The sequence below is a fragment of the Phoca vitulina genome, unplaced genomic scaffold (assembly GCF_004348235.1).
Source record: "Phoca vitulina isolate PV1807 unplaced genomic scaffold, GSC_HSeal_1.0 scaffold39, whole genome shotgun sequence".
NCBI classification, from domain to species: domain Eukaryota; kingdom Metazoa; phylum Chordata; class Mammalia; order Carnivora; family Phocidae; genus Phoca; species Phoca vitulina.
In genome coordinates, this window is record NW_022589742.1 from 1,367,324 (window position 1) to 1,386,326 (window position 19,003).

Genomic DNA, 19,003 nt, shown 5'->3' on the forward strand with positions numbered 1-19,003 from the left:
TCCAGTTTTTGCACAAGGCATGATACTATATACATAAAACCCTGAAGAGTCTAACAAAAAACTACTAGAACTAATAAATAGAGTTGCAGGGTACAAAATTAATATACAAAATCTATTGAATTTCTATACACTAATAATGAAGAAGCAGAAAGTTAAATTAAGAAAATAATCCCATTTACAATTGCACCAAAAATAATAAAATACCTAGGAATAAACTTAACCAAGGGGGTAAAAGACCCATGCTCTGAAAACTATAAAACACTGATGAAAGAAATTGAAGATGGGGCATAAAGGGGACAGAAAATTTATTTGAAGTAATAATAGCTGAAAACTTCCTTAATCTGGGAAGGAAGCAGACAACCAGATCCAGGAAGCACAGAGAACTCCCATCAAAATCAATGAAGGCAGTCCAACACCAAGACATATTGTAATTAAACTTGCAGAAGGTAGTGATAAAGAAAAAATCTTAAAAGCAGCAAGACAAAAGTTCTTAACTTACAAGGGAAAACCCATAAGGCTAGCTGGAGATTTCTCAACAGAAACTTGGCAAGCCAGAAGGGAGTGGCATGATATTCAAAGTACTGAATGGGAAACATCTACAGCCAAGAATACTGTGTCCAGCGAGGTTATCATTCAATATAGAAGGAGAGATAGAGTTTCCCAGACAAACAAAAACTAAAGGAGTTCATGACCACTAAAGCAGCCCGCAAGAAATATTAAAGGGTACTGGACAGCTACGTGTAAAATAATGAAACTGGACCACTTTCTTACACCATACACAAAAATAAACTCAAAATGGATTCAAGGCCTAAATGTGAGACCTGAAACCATAAGACTCCTAGAAGAATACATAGGCAGTAATTTCTTTGACATGAGTTGTAGATACATATTTCTTGATATGTTTTCTCAGGCAAGGGAAACAAAATCAAAATTAAACTATTGGGACTACCCCACAGTAAAAAGCTTTTGCACAGCAAAGGAAATCTTCAACAAAACAAAAAGGCAACCTAGTGAATGGGAAAAGATATTTGCAAATGATATTTCTGGTAATAGGTTAATATTCAAAATATATTAAGATATTACACAGCTCAACACCAAAAAAACCCCAAATTATCTGATTAAAACAGGGGCAGAGGACCTGAATAGACATTCTTATGAAGAAGACATACAGATGGCTAACAGACACATGAAATGATATTCAACATCACTCATCATCAGGGAAATGCAAATCAAAAGCACAATGAGATATCACTTTACATCTGTGAGAATGGCTAAAATCAAAAAGACAAGAAATAACAAGTGTTAGCGAGGATGTGGAGAAAAAGGAACTCTTGTGCACTGTTGGTGGGAATGCAAACTGGTGCAGCTACTCTGGAAAACAGTATGGAGTTTCCTCAAAAAATTAAAAATAGCATTACCATATGATTGTGTAATTCCACTACTGGGTATTTACCCAAAGAAAACAAAAACAATATTTCCAAAAGATATAGGCACCCCTACATTCATTTTGGCATTATTTACAATAGCCAAGATTTGGCAGTACCCCAAATGTCCATTTATAGATGAGTGAATAAAGAAGATATGATATATACACAATGAAATATTACTCAGCCATAAAAAGAATGAAATCTTGCCATTTGCAATAACGTGGATGGATCTAGAGGGTGTAATGCTAAGTGAAACAAGCCAGTCAGAGAAAGATAAATTCCACAGATTTTACTCATGTGTGGAATTTAAGAAGGAAAACAAACAAAAAAGAGGCAAACAACTAGACTCTTAAATACAGAAAAAAAACTGGTGGTTGCTAGAGGGGTGGTGGGTAGGAGGATGGGTAACATAGATAAAGAGATTAAGAGTACACTTATTTTGATGAGCACTGAGAAATGTATAGAATTGTTGAATCATTATATTGTACATCTGAAACTATTTAACAGTATATGTTAATTATCCTTAAAGAGTAAAATATTTTCTCTACCAGATGCTTTCTGACATTTATAGAAGAGAAGAATCATAGTTTCAGGCATTTTTGATGAAGGTCCTTATGTCACAACTTGATGGGCCATTGTCTTTGGACAAAGTCTAGAGCTCTTGATCTCTTTCCAGGGTTGGAATCTGAGGAATAAGTATAGTTTGTATTTTCCAAATACGTGCACATCTAGCTTTTTAGGACTGCAGCAATGAGGTAACATTAATGTAACCTGACTGATCCTCTAATCAATCAGATTGTTATATAAAATGAAATGAACCTGACTAGTTAAATAGAACATCCCTCTCCAAGGTGATGTCAAGCTTCACCCATCATCCTCTTTCATTAATTTTCAATTTTCAGTCTGGAATCAAATGCAATTCTACTTACCCTGTTACCCACAATGAATTCATTGAGTAGTGCCTAGGACACGAGCAGTTGTCTGTTTTTCAGTTTTTTTTAAAATGAAAAATGAATACATTAATTTCAGTCTACTTGCATGGTGATTTAGTTTCTTATTACCAATTGGAATATATAAAAACCTCATCTTTAAGTCTGAAGAGAACAATGCATTTGAATAAAAATATTATTAAGAACCTGGGAGTTCTGGTTTTCATGGTTCCAGCAAGGGGTGCCAGATTTAGCAAATAAAAACACAGGCTTCCCAGTTAAATTTGAATTTCAAATAAATAACTTTTTAGTATAAGTATATTCCATGTAGTATTTGCAACATACATATACTAAAGATTATTTTTCTACAATTCAAATTTAGCTAGACATCCCATATTTATCTGGCAAAACTACTCCCAGCTTTGTTGGTCTCTTGGGGTGGTGGCTAGTATAAATCTTAAGAAGGAGTTAGCAGGCTGTTGGCATCAGGCTGGTCTGGCAGCAGGCAGACATTTTGACATTAGGTAGAATATGGCAGGTGGAAAGTATGACAGTAAGTATTAGATAGGTGTTCAGGCAGGTAGACAGGCATGATCATAGTGATCCAGCCATAAGGATACTGCCTCAAGGTCTGAAGACCCAAGACCTAAACAAGAACCCAGTGGGAAAGAAATTGAGATATATATACATCATTGGATTAAGGTGCCCACAGGAGTTAGGCAATAATTGGACAGAGCTCAATTTTTAGAATGGGAATATATGATAAGGTCTCAGCTACTACAACCAGGGTACAAAGTTAAAGCAAGATCAGAGATGACGTTATTCATTTCCAGTTATTGGCATACAGCTCTTTACATTTCCTGATCAGAATAGATTGTCAAGTATATGGTCCCAAAGCCTTGGTTGGGACTGAGCTTATACTTAGGATTAAGTAACTACGGCTTCATAGATGAAAGAGATAATAGGGTGTTAGGGGGTTGGGCTGCAGAAGGTTACAAGAGTCATTTACTGACATTCACTTCAATTTTTAACCAAGGGGTATTTATTGAGCCTCCACTAGATGTCCAACACTAGGTTAGGTACTGTGGGCAATATGAGACATCCCGCTTGTCTTTATTTTTTTGTAAATACATTACTGAGTAAATAATTGTATTTGGACTTCAGTCTGAACCAGAAGGTTTCTTCCTGCTCCTCTTTGCTAAGTACAACTGTAATCCCTGGAAATAATGTAAGAGGCAACCAACAGGAACTTGGAAAAGTAGGGCAAAATTGGTAAGAAGAACACAAATTGGTGTTTGGACCCCAACATCCCACCTTTTCCCTGACCCAACAGCAGAAGTCAACACAGACCCGGCAGTTACTGACCCCCCCCCCCACAATCCAGCAGCCAAAGGAAGTAACCTAGACAACACCAGGTGGGCCAGTACTTCCACTGGGGGATAGATGGGTAAGTCCCCTGTGTTAGTTTGTGAGGGCTGTCATAACGAAATACCAAAGATTGAAGGAATTCTTGCAGACTGTACATCTTTTTTTTTTTTTTTAAGATTTTATTTGAGAGAGAGAGAGAGTGCAAGTGCAAGCACGTGAGCAGGGCGGGGGGTAGAGTGAGAGGGAGAGAGAGAATCTCAGGCGATTCCAAGCTGAGTGCGGAGCCTGTTATGGCGCTCCATCTCACAATCCTGAGATCATAACCTGAGCCAAAATTAAGAGTAGGATGCTTAACCGACTGAGCCATCTAGGTGCCCCACAGCCTGTACATCTCTTAAACTCCAGACTCAATTTTCTAATTAATATATTCAAATGGTTGCTAATAAACATCTGAAACTCAAAATGTTCAAACCTGAATTGATTGTTTCCATCACTAAACCTGTTCTTCCAACAGCCTTCCTTTTCTCCATTGAGAGCAATTCCATCTTTGCAATCACTCAAGCCAAAAATTTCAGGATCACTTCTTGAATTTCCTCTCTCATATCCTACATCCAGTTTTTTTGGGTTTGTTTTGTTTTGTTTTGGAAATTCTATTGACTTTAAAATATATACAGAATCTCACCATCTTTCACAACCTCCACTTCTGCTATACTTGTTCAAACCAACATCATCTTCCTAGATTACTATAATAGCCTTAATGGTCTCCCTGCTTTCCCCCTATTCAATTTATCTTAAATGTTAACACCAGAATGGTCATTTAAAAACTTAAGTCTGATCATATCATTCTTCTAACTCAGAACCCTCCAGTAGTTCACTGTGCACTCAGAGTAAAACCTGAAGTCCTTAAAATGGCTTAGAAGGCCTTAAGTAATCTGATCTCCCATCACCTTTTGGATCTTATTCCTTCCCACTCCCCCAGTCACTCTCCTCCAGCCATACCTTGTGCTGTTCTTCAGATGGTTTTGCCTTTGCATTGGTGGTTCCACTCTCCTACCATTTCTCTGTGTAACTAACTTACTGACCTCCTTCAAATCTTTGTTCCAATGTCACCTTGTCAGTGGGGGCTTCTCAGACCATCCTTTTTTATAATGCAATTGACCCCAAATCTGGCATTCCTCACCCCCTTTATATTCTCTATTTTTTCATAGTATTTATCCCTTTTTAATATACTATATCATTCATTTATTGTTTACACATTGCCTGCTTCTCCCACTAGAATGTAAGCTCCTTGAGTGCAGGGATCATTGTCTATTTTGTCCACCATGGTACCCTATGTGTCTAAAATGGTGCCCCTCGCATAGTTGGTGTTCAATCCGTACTTACTGAATGAATGAAAGAATGGCCTGTATTCCTGAGAATGAGGTCTGTGGCGCATTTATGCAGGAAGAATTAGGCCTTACACAAGAGTAATAGTATTAATAGCTATTATTTGTAATCATTATTGAACATTTGATATGTGCCAAGAATCTTGCTGAGCAAGGGTTGTCTGCTCCCGGTTAGATGGGGGATTTTTCCTTTGGGGATTGGTGATAAGGACTTAATATTTTTTATTAAGACACAGATAAAGTCTTCTTCATATATAGATAATATTTTAGCTACTACACAGGTAATATTGAGCCTTCTAGTCAATTTAATACTTTGTAGGACAAATTTATGCTTGAATTTGATTCTGTATTCATAGTTCCTAGTCAGGTGCATAGTAGGTATTCAGTAATTGTTGGTCAATTGAGGGAGTTGACTGAATGAATGAATAGAAAAATCTCCTGATTTATGTTCCCATGTACCTTCTCCTCCATTCACACTGGATTATTTGCCTTTTTTCATGTACTATTTATCCTTACACCCTTAACACCTAACATTTTGCCTGTCACATAGTAAGTACTCACAGTACTTTGGATGGGTGGGTGAATGAATAATGAGTCACTAATGTACTGGAAATGTTCATTAAATTCAGTCAAATCATTGCTTTGTCAACTTCACTTGACCATGTAGTGTAGACATAAGTTAAACCCATCTACACTGTTGAAGGACTCATGCTGTATCCTTCACTGATTTTGGCCTGCACGTTTTCATCTATGAAGAAAGAGAATATAACTTTTCTGAGGTTAACTTGGTTATAGTCTCAGCATTGTCACTCTTTTTAAATAATTCAAAAACTCCCTAACTCTGGCTTTTCCATTCATTCATTGTCATTGGTGCAAACTATATTGCCTCCTCGAGAGGGTTGCCAGCATATTAAAAATAAGAATATAATACTTCCATGGAAGAACCTTTTAATATTAACATAAAATGTGTAAGCATTGACAGAACAATTAGATTAATTCAACTCTTAGGGCTAGCTTGTTGGGAGCTGACTCATCTAAAATGGTGTTAAATGATTAAGTTATACAATGAATTTATAAAGAGCTGACATAAAATATTAGCTTCATTTTTATATTTACCTTTGCATTTTAACATTATTAAAGTAAAAAATGAAAACATTCTTCATAAGAAACATTTGTATTAATTTAGGTTTATCATTCATGTAACAGCAGCATTAAACTTACAAAAAGATTTGTAACGGCTCAAAGACTATTAGGCACTCGTCTTCTAGTTTCAGGATGGTATTAGGCTGTGTATTCACTGAGAAGAGGCTATTAGGATTTTTAATTCAAATGAAATAAGGTGTACTGATTAAGAACATCTTTTGCATCAATTAGGATTAGGTTTGACTGTGAGTAACAAATATGTGAAAATAGTGCCTTAAACAAGATGTAGATTTATTTCAGTCTGGAGAGAGGCAGTTCAGGACTGGGATGGCAGCTCTGTGGTGTTAGGGATGCAAGCTTCTCTTATTTTGTTGCTCAGCCATGCTTAGACTTAGATTCCCAGTGTCGCCCAGAGACCAAGATGACTCCAGCCATTGCATCCACATTCCCTATATCAGAAAAGGGGAAGAGGGAACAAGAAGGGTGCCACCTCCATTTTTCTTGGAAGTACCATGCCAGACTTCCAGTTGTCTTGAACTCAGTCACATGGCTATTCCAAACTGCAAAGAGGTCTTGGAAATGTAGTTTTCTTAGTGAAGTGGCAATGTATCCAGCTTAAAAATTGGGGTTCTTTTTTTAAGAAAGAAGGGGAGAATGGATATTGGGAAGGCAAATGTGTCTTTCCCTTATCCAAGTGGACTGCTGGGGAAAAACGCTTGCCTCCTGTTGTCTTTACGTGATGATTTTATTAATCTTTGTCAGTGCTGCAATGAATTCTATTGAATTCCAACAATGCCTCTGGGGTGATGGGACTTTTTTCCTGTTTCAAGAACTTGTGAAGTTTGTTTCACATCCTGGGCATAAATATTTCTCAGCAGTATTCTTCATGATCAGCTGGCTGGCTTATGATTGATTTTGGAGAGAATTAACTGGTTATTCTGATTTTGGTTAAAAGTCTCTTAAGAGGGGAGGGGGAGGGAGGATGGGGTAACAGGGTGATGGGCATTAAGGAGGGCATGTGATGTAATTAGCACTGGGTGTTATATATAACTGAAGAATCACTGAGCTCTACCTCTGAAACTAATAATACACTATATGTTAATTAATCGAATTTAAATAAAAATAAATAAATAAATAAATAAATAAATAAATAAGTCTCTTAAGAGAAATTTAATCTATTTCTACTTTTTAATTGACCCATTGACTACACAGGACTTCCAAATCACCAAGAATTGATAGAGATTGAGTCTGTTATAGCCAGAATATTTTTTTTGTTTTTTCCTTTTTTTAAAAAATTTTATTATGTTACGTTAGTCACCATACAATATATCATTAGTTTTTGATGCGGTGATCCACGATCCATTGTTTTCATATAACATCCAGTGCTCCATGCAGTATGTGCCCTCCTAATACCCATCACCAGGCTAACCAATACTCCCCCCTCTAAAACCCTGTTTGTTTCTCAGAGACCATAGTCTCTCATGGTTCATCTCTCCCTCCAATTCCCCCCCCCCATTTTTCCCTTCCTTCTCCTAATGTCCTCCATGCTATTCCTTATGTTCCACAAATAAGTGAAACCATATGATAATTGACTTTCTCTGCTTATTTCACTTAGCATAATATCCTCCAGTCCCATCCATGTTGATGTAAAAGTTGGGTATTCATCCTTTCTGATGGCTGAGTAATATTCCATTGTATATATGGACCACATCTTCTTTATCCATTCATCTGTTGAAGGACATCTCGGCTCTTTCCACAGTTTGGCTATTGCGGACATTGCTGCTATGAACATTGGGGTGCATAGAGCCCTTCTTTTCACTACATCTGTGTCTTTAGGTTAAATACCCAGTAGTGCAATTGCTGGATCATAGGGTAGCTCTATTTTTAAATTTTTGAGGCACCTCCACACTGTTTTCCAAAGTGGCTGTACCAACTTGCATTCCCACCAACAGTGTAAGAGGGTTCCCCTTTCTCCACAACCTCTCCAACAATTGTTGTTTCTTTCCCTGTCCATTTTTGCCATTCTAACTGGAGTAAGGTGGTATCTCAATGTGGTTTTGATTTGAATTTCCCTGATGGCTAATGATGATGAACATTTTTTCATGTGTCTGTTAGCCATTTGTATATCTTCTTCAGAGAAGTGTCTTTTCATATCTTCTGCCCACTTTTTGACTTGATTATTCGTTTTTTGGGTGTTGAGTTTGAGAAGTTCTTTATAGATCTTGGATACCAGCCCTTTATCTGTAGTGTCATTTGCAAATATCTTCTCCCATTCTGTGGGTTGCCTCTTTGTTTTGTTGACTGTTTCCTTTGCTGTGCAGAAGCTTTTTATCTTGATGAAGTCCCAAAAGTTCATTTTTGCTTTTGTTTCACTAGCTTTTGGAGATGTATCTTGAAAGAAGTTGCTGTGGGCAATGTCAAAGAGGTTACTGCCTATGTTCTCCTCTAGGATTTTGATGGATTCCTGTCTCATATTGAGGTCTTTCATCCACTTTGAGTTTATCTTTGTGGATGGTGTTAGAGAATGGTCGAGTTTCATTCTTCTGCATGTGGCTGTCCAATTTTCCCAGCACCATTTATTGAAGAGACTGTCTTTTTTCCATTGCATGTTTTTTCCTGCTTTGTTGAAGATTATTTGACCACAGAGCTGAGGGTCCATATCTGGGCTCTCTATTCTGTTCCATTGGTCTGTATGTCTGTTTTTGTGCCAGTACCATGCTGTCTTGGTGATCACAGCTTTGTAATATAGCTTGAAATTGGGCAACGTGATGCCCCCAGCTTTGTTTTTCTTTTTCAACATTTCCTTGGTGATTTGGGGTCTTTTCTGATTCCATATAAATTTTAGGATTGTTTTTTCCAGCACTTTGAAAAATGTCATTGGAATTTTGATCGGGATGGCATTGAAGGTATAGATTACTCTGGGTAGCATAGACATTTTAACAATGTTTATTCTTCCGATCCATGAGCATGGAATATTTTTCCATCTTTTTGTGTCTTCTTCAATTTCTTGCATGAGTGTTCTGTAGTTCCTAGAGTATAGATCCTTTACCTCTTTGGTTAGGTTTATTCCAAGTTATCTTATGGTTTTTGGTGCTATTGTAAATGGAATCGTTTCTCTAATTTCTCTTTCTACGGTTGCGTTGTTAGTGTATAAGAAAGCAATGATTTCTGTGCATTGATTTTGTATCCTGCCACATTACTGAATTGCTGTATGAGTTCTAGTAATTTGGGGGTGGAGTGTTTTGGGTTTTCCACATAAAGTATCATGTCATCTGCGAAAAGAGAGAGTTTGACTTCTTCTTTGCCAATTTGAGTACATTTTATTTCTTTTTGTTGTCTGATTGCTGTCGCTAGGACTTCTAGTACTATGTTGAACAATAGTAGCGAGAGTGGACATCCTTGACGTGTTCCTGATCTTAAGGGAAAGGCTCTCAGCTTTTCCCCATTGAGGATGATATTCGCTGTGGGTTTTTCATAGATGGATTTTATGAACTTGAGGAATGTTCCCTCTATCCCTATACTCTGAAAAGGTTTAATCAGGAAAGGATGTTGTATTTTGTCAAATGCTTTTTCTGCATCAGTTGAGAGGACCATATGATTCTTCTCCCTCCTCTTATTAATGTGTTCTATCACATTGATTGATTTGCGAATGTTGAACCACCTTGCATCCAGGGGATAAATCCCACTTGGTCATGGCGGATGATCCTTTTAATGTATCGTTGGATCCTATTAGCTGAGATTTTGTTGAGGATTTTGGAATCCATATTCATCAAGGATATCGGTCTGAAATTCTCCTTTTTGATGGGGTCTTTGCCTGGTTTGGGGATTAAGGTAATGCTGGCGTCATAGAATGAGTTTGGAAGTTTTCCTTCTCTTTCTATTTTTTGAAACAGCTTCAGTAGAATAAGTATTATTTCTTCTTTGAATGTTTGGTAGAATTCCCCAGGGAATCCATCAGGCCCTGGACTCTTGTTTTTTGGGAGGTTTTGGATCACTGCTTCAATCTCATTACTGGTTATTGGCCTATTCAGGTTGTCAATTTCTTCCTGTTTCAGTCTTGGCAGCTTATAGGTTTCCAGAAGGCCTCCATTTCATCCAGATTGCTCAATTTATTGGCGTATAGTTGTTGATAATAATTTCTAATAATTGTTTCTATTTCCGTGGTATTAGTCATGATCTCTCCCCTTTCATTCATAATTTTATTAATTTGGGTCCTTTCTCTTTTCTTTTGGATAAGTCTGGCCAGTGGTTTATCGATCTTATTAATTCTTTCAAAGAACCAACTTCTAGTTTCGTTGATCTGATCTACTGTGTTTCTGGTTTCTAATTCATTGATTTCTGCTCTAATTTTAATTATTTCTCTTCTAATGATGGCTTAGGTATTGTTTGTTGCTTTTTCTCTAGTTCTTTAAGGTATAGAGTTAGTTGGTGAATTTGGGATTTTTCTATTTTTTTGAGTGAGGCTTGGATGGTTATGTATTTCCCCCTTAGGACCACATTTGCAGTATCCCATAGGTTTTGGACCAATGTGTTTTCGTTCTCATTGATTTCCATGAATTGTTTAAGTTCTTCTTTGATTTCCTGGTTGACCAAACATTCTTGAGCAGAGTGGTCTTTAGCTTCCAAGTGTTTGAATTTCTGCCAAATTTTTTCTTGTGATTGAGTTCCAGTTTTAAAGCACTGTGGTCTGAGAATATGCAGGGAATAATCTCAATCTTTTGGTATCGGTTGAGACCTGATTTGTGACCCAGTATGTAGTCTATTCTGGAGAAAGTTCCATGTGCGCTCGAGAAGAATGAGTATGCTGTTGTTTTAGGGTGGAATGTTCTGTAAATATCTATGAGGTCCATCTGGTCCAATGTATCATTCAAAGCTCTTGTTTCCTTGTTGATTTTCTGCTTAGATGATCTGTCCATTCCTGAGAGTGGAGTATTGAAGTCTCCTACAATTAACATAGTGTTATCAATATGACTCTTTATTTTGGTTAACAGTTGGCTTATGTAGATGGCTGCTCCCATGTTGGGGGCATAGATATTTACAATTGTTAGATCTTCTTGTTGGATAGACCCTTTAAGAATGATATAGTGTCCTTCTCTGTCTCTAATTACAGACTTTAAAATCTAATTTGTCTGATATAAGAATTGCTACCCCAGCTTTCTTTTGAGGTCCGCTGGCATGGAAGATGGATCTCCATCCCTTCACTTTCAGTCTGGATGTATCTTTAGGTTCAAAATGAGTCTCTTGTAGGCAACATATGGATGGGTCCTGTCTTTTTATCCAATCTGCAACCCTGTGCCATTTTATGGGAGCATTTAGGCCATTCACGTTGAGAGTGATTATTGAAAGATATGAATTAATTGTCATCATGTTGCCTGTGAAGACGTTGTTTTTATAGATTGTCCCTGTAAATTTCTGTTGTATATCACTCTTGGGGTCTTTCTCCTTTTATAGAACCCCCCTTAATATTTCTTGCAGGGCCGGCTTAGTGGTCACATATTCTTTCAGTTTCTGCAGGTTGTGGAAGCTCTGCATCTCTCCATCCATTCTAAATGACAGCCTTGCCAGATAAAGTATTCTTGGCTGCATGTTCTTCTCATTTAGTACCCTGAATGTCTTGCCAGGCCTTTCTGGCTTGCCAGGTCTCTGTGGATAGGTCTGACATTATTCTGATGTTCCTCCCTCTGTACGTAAGGAATCTCTTCCCCCTAACTGCCCTTAAGATGGTTTCCTTGGTTCTAAGATTTGCAAGTTTTACTATTACATGCCGGGGTGTTGGCCTGTTTTCCTTGATCTTGGGAGGGGTCCTCTCTGCCTCTAGGACACGAATGTTTGTTTCATTCCCCAGATTAGGAAGTTCTCAGCTACGATTTGCTCAAATACATCTTCTAGTCCTCTCTCTCTCTCCACCCCCTCCAGGATTCCAATAATTCTGACATTGGAACGCTTCATGGTGTCACTTATTTCTCTGATTCTATTTTCATGGATTCTGAGTTGTTTTTCCCTGGCCTCCTCTTTTCCCTTTTTATCTATTATATTGTGTTCCAGGTCGCTTATTCGTTCTTCTGCCTCACTTACCCTAGCTGTTAGATTATCTAGATTGGATTGGATCTCATTGATAGCATTTTTAAGTTCTGCCAATCCACCTTTCATTTCTGCCCTTAGAGATTCTATGTTGCCATTAATTGATTTCTCCATTCTAGCCATTGTCTTCACAATTGCTAGCCTGAATTCCATCTTCGACATCTTGGTTATATCTGCATCCATTTGTAAATCTGTAGCATAAGTCATAATCTCTGAATCTTTTCTATTTTGGGGGTTCCTCCTCCTAGTCATTCTGTTGATGGGTGTTTGAGGGAATGTATAGAGTCCAAATTATTGACCAGAACCCAAGCAAGATGCACCTGTTTTCTTGGGACCTTAGGGTTGCTGGCCTCTTGTTTTCCCAGCCTGTCTTCTGGGGGAGGGGCCTGCCACGCTGTTACTCAGGCAACCCTGTTTGGGCGGAGTTGCCCTGCCCCCCTGTGGCAGGGGATGGGCTCAGCGGGAATCAGTTTTGGGGGCTTTTGTTCTCTGGTGGCTTTCTCTGGTGGCTTTCTGCATCTCTTCCGCGAGTCAGAGCAGAAGAGACCGTTTCCAACCCTCTGCCTCAGAGCAGAGAGGCCTCAGTCTGCTCTTCAGTGAGCTCTCCAGGCCACACTGTCTCCGTTTCTGTCCGTGCTGCTATAAACTGCAGTGGCCTGGGTTGTGCGCCCCTCCGCAGTGCTCCCAGTCCTGCCTCCAGGTCGGGGCACATCTCTGCCCTTTGTGCTTCTAAAACCGCCAACCACTCCCAGTTCGCCCGCATGACCCCGCCGGTCTGGTTTTCCATCCCGGGGGCTGCCCTAAAGTCCTTTCCCCGCTGCTACCAGTCTGCGAGTCTGTGCCCCGTCCGCAGCGCGCGAGGCTGTCACTCACCGGCGGTGTAGGATCCCCACGGCCAGGCACCTTCCCGCTGCCGTTTATCCTCCGATATCTGCCCGTGGAATCACGGCTCCCCGCTTCGTACCTCAAAACCAACCGCCTGCGATATTCTGTTTGTAGAGATCCAGATCTTCTTACATCTCAGGCTGGTTTCGTGGGTGCTCAGGGTGGTCTGGTAGATATCCAGCTCAATTCCGGGGACCAGTTGAAATAGGGTCCCCTAATCCTCCACCATCTTTCCTTCTCCTGTAGCCAGAATATTTTTAAATATTTTGGCTTTCTCTCCAGCTCCTCTCAGATAAGCAACAGACAAGTTAGAGAAATATCATTTGTTTTGTTATTAAGCATTTCTCCAATGGTATAATAATAAAAAGTATATTCATGCTAAAATGTGGGATTGTTTGGCTTGATATAATATGACTGATATTATCAGATCATTGTTTTAGTGGACTTTATTGTGGTAAGAATACTTAAAAATTTAAGTGAACAGATCCCATGTTAAGTGTACAGTATAACATATTGTTGACTGTAAGTATAATGTTGTACAGCATATCACTAGAGCTTCTTCATCTTGCTTGACTGAAACTTTATGCCTGTTGATTAATAACTCCTCCTCCCCTCCCCAGCCCCTGGCAACCACCATTCCACTCTTTGATTCAGTGAATTTGACTATTTTAGATACCTCATGTAATTGGAACCTCTGTAATTGTCTTTCTGTGACTGGGTTATTTCACTTCGTATAATGTCCTGAAGTTTCGTCCTTTTTTTTTAAGGCTAAATAATTTTTCATTTTATGTATATACCAAATTTTCTTTATCCATTCATCTGATGATGGGCCTTTAGATGGTTTCCACATCTTGGCTGTTGTGAATAATGCTATAGTGAACATGGGAGTGCTATTACCTTTTGATATTCTAACTTCAATTCTTTTGGATAAAAACCCAGAAGTGGGCTTTCTGGATCATATGGTGGTTCTATTTTTAATTTATAAAGGAACCTCCACCTTATTTTCCATAGCAGCCACACCATTTCGCATCTGATTTCTTCACATTTTTCCAATACTTGTCTTTTGTTTGCACATTTATTATTTATCTCTTTTCAGCAACCTGTCCCACCTTTCTTTGGGGAGTTTTTTTCCTGCCCTGATTGCAGTTTACAGGTGGGTAGATAATCAAAGCCAAGGCAATCATAATACTCCATCCTCCTGGCCATATCTATTGGTCTAGGGCTAAGCTGGAAGGATTAGAATTGAAGGCTAATTGTAGCCATAATTTCTGTAACAAGGAGGAATTCTTACTGCTATCGAACAGAATGGATGGAGTCAAGCAAAAATCTGTGATCACTGGCAGAAATGGGATAGGGAGAGAGCCTATGCAACTCAGTAGCATGAAGTCTCCAGTCCAAGCCCTTCAGGCTCATTCTTTGATTCTGAGAACCAATCTGTCACCCTTATGCTTAGGCTGGTTTGGGTTGGGTTTTTGTCACCTTCAACCAAAGGAATCTCAATCTGTACAATTTTACTTTTTAGAGCATCTAGCCATGATCTCCCCTGGATTCTAGTTATTTGTGTTTTCATCTTATCTCTCTTATCCCCAGATGTGAACTTCTTGAGAAACAGCACCATAACTGGCTTGTCCTGTGTCTTAGATAATTCCTGTTTCATACTAAGTGGGTCTTAATAAGCATTTGCATTTGGTAAAGAAGTTAAATAAATATGTATTTTTTTATCTGTAGAATCACACTAGCTACTTTTTGTTGAGTGTTTGCTATGTAGTAGGTACCTTCCAGAGTGATGTATATGTTATTTAATCTTTACAACCCATTTGGGAGACACTGTTACTGATTTTACAGATGAGTGAACTGAGTTTTAAAGAGGTTATATCCACTCGCCCAAGGTCTCCTAGTAAATGGTGAATTTTAGACTTAAGCCAGGACTCCTGACTACAAAGCCCATGCCTCCAGTTATTGCCTATCAGTATTGGTCCTTTCTACCCTAAAAGTTAGATTAGACATGACTCCCAAATACCTACCCACAATGGGAGAATTCTGTTGCCTTTAAAGAAAGTTCTGATGTTTGTTACTTCTTACATGATTATAATCAATTGAATATAGTCCTCAAAGGTAAAATTATTCTGTCTTTCCCCCATATTAGATTGAATTTAGACAAGTGGGCTTTATATATCAAAAAGTCCTGCTTTCTGAAGGAAGAGATATTTGAATACTTAGTGTGCTAGAGATCAGGACTAATTTGACCACTAATATTTAGGCTTACAGTATACTTTTAGGGGTAGAGTTTCATGTTCGCCTCATACCATAATAGTAGGTTTTGATTAAAAGGTGTAGAAATTATAACTACTTACGAGAAACATGCTTGTTCAAAATGCCTCAGCTGAATATAGAAGTACTACAAAAGGCAAACTTCACCATTTATGTTTATTCAAGTTGCCTATATAATGTGGTATTCAATGAATTCAAGGTGTTTCCAATGCTATGACTAGTTTAAAGTAAAAGAGGGAACTGACTGCATTCACATTGATAATGCTAATCAGTCTCAGGCTTAAACCCTGTGTAGGCTAGTTAGTGCTTTTCAATGCCATAGACTTTACAGGCACCCTTGTCCTGTTGGCTATGAGAGCATAAGAGAGCATGGATCATTCAGTACAATCCAAAGTACATGTTTTCTCATGGCTCATTTAGTTCAAGCCCTTTACTTCAAACCATTACTCCTATCTTTCATTCCATTACTGACTACCTAATGTGTGTGAGGTACAATGGTAGGTGCTGGGCAGTCTCATGATGAACAAGACACATACAGTCTCTGTCTTCATGCAGCTTAGTTAAGGAAACAGACAATAAAGAATTAAAGAAATAAGAAAATATCAGGTGGTGATAAGTGTTATGTTGAAAATAGGGTTGAGTAATCTGATTGGAAATGATTGGTTCTAATATGAGGAAGTTGGGTAAGGGAAGGTTCTTCTGAAGGAGCAGAAACATGAAATACCAAGAAGGAACCAGCTTGAGAAGGTGTAAGAGAAGTACTCCAGGCAGGAGGAATGGCTAGTGCAAAGGTCCTGAGGCAGAAATAAACTTGGTGTTATCAGGTGTTGGAAAGATGATCAGTTAAGTATCATTTTTCAATAGAATAGGGTACAACGATCTAATGGCTCTGCCACTGTTAACTAGAGGAAAGCCTTATAATGATTCAAATCATCCTCAGAAAACTCTGCAAGTGTTAGCAGTGGCAATTCCAGAGGTGGTGGGATTAGGAATTATTTTTATTTTTGCTTCTCTATATTTTTTGTTTTCTTGCTTAATAATAGACATAATTCTTTTTGCTGAACAAGACAAACATATCCCATGGAAGGCATAGAATTGCACTTGAGGACATGAGTAAAGGTAGATTTTGGGCAGCGCTTGGGTGGCTCAGCCGGTTGTGTCCGACTCTTGATTTCAGCTCAGGTCATGATCTCAGGGTTGTGAGATTGAGCCCTGCGTTGGGCTCCATGCTGGGCATGGAGCCTACTTAAGATTTTCTCTCTCTCTCTCTCTGCCCCTCCCTTCCTCTCTCTCTGTAATGAAAAAAAAAAAAAAAGATAGATTTTGGAATGACAATAAAACAAAATTTATTGCAAACTAAAATGTAATTTACTGGAAAACATAAATATGAAGGTTTCAGGAGAGCATGGGCAACCTGTCAGGAAAGGGGGAATTAAAATGAGTAATTGGCCATATTCTGTCACCTAAACTGGAGTGAAATCTCAGCCTTTCATAAGAAAGAGAGTGATAGTGTCCTTCTGGATTTATGTGCTCAGGCACTAGTCACTCTCATTTTCTTGGTCATTGGATTCATATAGGTGAGCTGAGACCCTGAGATCAAGACCTGAGCTGAGATCAAGGGTCGGACACCTAACCGACTGAGCCACCCAGGTGCCCCAAGGGCTCTATTATTTATTACTGGCTGTTTAGACTGGGGCTCAGCCTCCTAATTTGTCCTTAAGATGGATCTGCAGCAGTCCCCAGAGCCTCAGCTGGCCAGTGACCAAGCGCTAGAGAAACTCTGACTTGAGCTATAAGTCAGAGTAGGTAGGGTAGAAGAGCAAGCCTGGGTCACCTGAATACTGTCTATTCCCTGTCATTTACTAGGCTATGTGTGGGCAAGCTACTGTCTATCTTGGGAGTCTCACATTTTCTCATCTCTAAAATGAAGAGGCTGGACTAGAACATCTTTACAATCATTTCTAGCTCTAAATTTCTATTTCTATTCTAAACCTCTTACTATGAAAATTCTTGTGGCTATATTTCTCACTGAGAGGAGCATAGCACTGACTGATAAGCAAAATTTGGGCCACTGAAGCATTCAAGTGTGCACAGACCAGAGAGAGAAAAATAGTTGATATGCTAATTTTTACTTTCCTTTTCCTTAGCCCTTTATAAAGAAATGTTAATATTGGTGACATTCTTCGGGAACAGGAGCTGGTCAGTAGGCCTTGGATTCTGACTTATATATTTGGAGAGTAGTTCCTCATAAGCCAAGGCTGAAAGAGCCTTTCCAGAACATCTCTATTCTCCCCTAAAATGTTTAATATCAGGTCCTCTTCTGTTTTGGTGGAAGGAGGGTTTGGAACAGGAAGCACAGGGTACCTAAAGAGGAGGAGGGGTGTCACTGAGATGCAATGGAGAGACTTGCCAGTGTCCTCACACTTCCACTGAGGACTGACTGTGTATGCTTTCTATTGTTTTTTTTTTTTTTTATTTTTTTTTATTGTTATGTTAATCCCCATACATTACATCATTAGTTTTAGATATAGTGTTCCATGATTCATTGTTTGTGCATAACACCCAGTGCTCCATGCAGAACGTGCCCTCCTCAATACCCATCACCAGGCTAACCCATCCTCCCAACCCCCTCCCCTCTAGAACCCTCAGTTTGTTTTTCAGAGTCCATCGTCTCTCATGGTTCTTCTCCCCCTCCGATTTCCCCCCCTTCATTCTTCCCCTCCTGCTACATTCTTCTTCTTCTTTTTTTCTTTCTTAACATATATTGCATTATTTGTTTCAGAGGTACAGATCTGAGATTCAACAGTCTTGCACAATTCACAGCGCTTACCAGAACACATACCCTCCCCAGTGTCCATCACCCAGTCACCCCATCCCTCCCACCCCACCCCCCACTCCAGCAACCCTCAGTTTGTTTCCTGAGATTAAGAATTCCTCATATCAGTGAGGTCATATGATACATGTCTTTCTCTGTTTGACTTATTTCGCTCAGCATAATACCCTCCAGTTCCATCCACGTCGTTGCAAATGGCAAGATCTTATTCCTTTTGATGGCTGCATAATATTCCATTGTATATATATACCACATCTTCTTTAGCCATTCATCTGTTGATGGACATCTTGGCTCTTTCCACAGTTTGGCTATTGTGGACATTGCTGCTATAAACATCGGGGTGCACGTAGCCTTTCGGGTCCCTACTTTTGTATCTTTGGGGTAAATACCCAGTAGTGCAATTGCTGGATCATATGGTAGCTCTATTTTCAACTTTTTGAGGAACCTCCATACTGTTTTCCAGAGTGGCTGCACCAGCTTGCATTCCCACCAACAGTGTAGGAGGGTTCCCCTTTCTCCGCATCCCCGCCAACATCTGTCATTTCCTGACTTGTTAATTTTAGCCATTCTGACTGGTGTGAGGTGGTATCTCATTGAGGTTTTGATTTGGATTTCCCTGATGCCGAGCGATATTGAACACTTTTTCATGTGTCTGTTGGCCATTTGGATGTCTTCTTTGGA